Source organism: Leptidea sinapis, chromosome 27, assembly GCF_905404315.1.
Source record: "Leptidea sinapis chromosome 27, ilLepSina1.1, whole genome shotgun sequence".
Taxonomy (NCBI): domain Eukaryota; kingdom Metazoa; phylum Arthropoda; class Insecta; order Lepidoptera; family Pieridae; genus Leptidea; species Leptidea sinapis.
The window spans coordinates 2,153,008-2,153,270 of NC_066291.1; positions in this window are offsets into that span (position 1 = coordinate 2,153,008).

A 263-nucleotide genomic window follows, 5' to 3' on the forward strand; every position below is an offset into this window, starting at 1 on the left:
TATACAAAATATAATATATTATAATTTGAAACATCCCAATGCATCTTTGAAACCTTTGGGATTGCATAATGACTTGCCATCAGATGATTTTTGCCCGATTGCCCCCCTTTTTGTACAAAAAAAAGTTATTTCATCATCAGATATTTTTCTGTGTCTGTAATATTAAGTTGATTGCAGTGTGAACTTGCCTTTATATACACGTTTCCTATGCTGATAGAGTTTATAAATACCTGCTTTCTGAATAATATAATACAAGTGTTTCT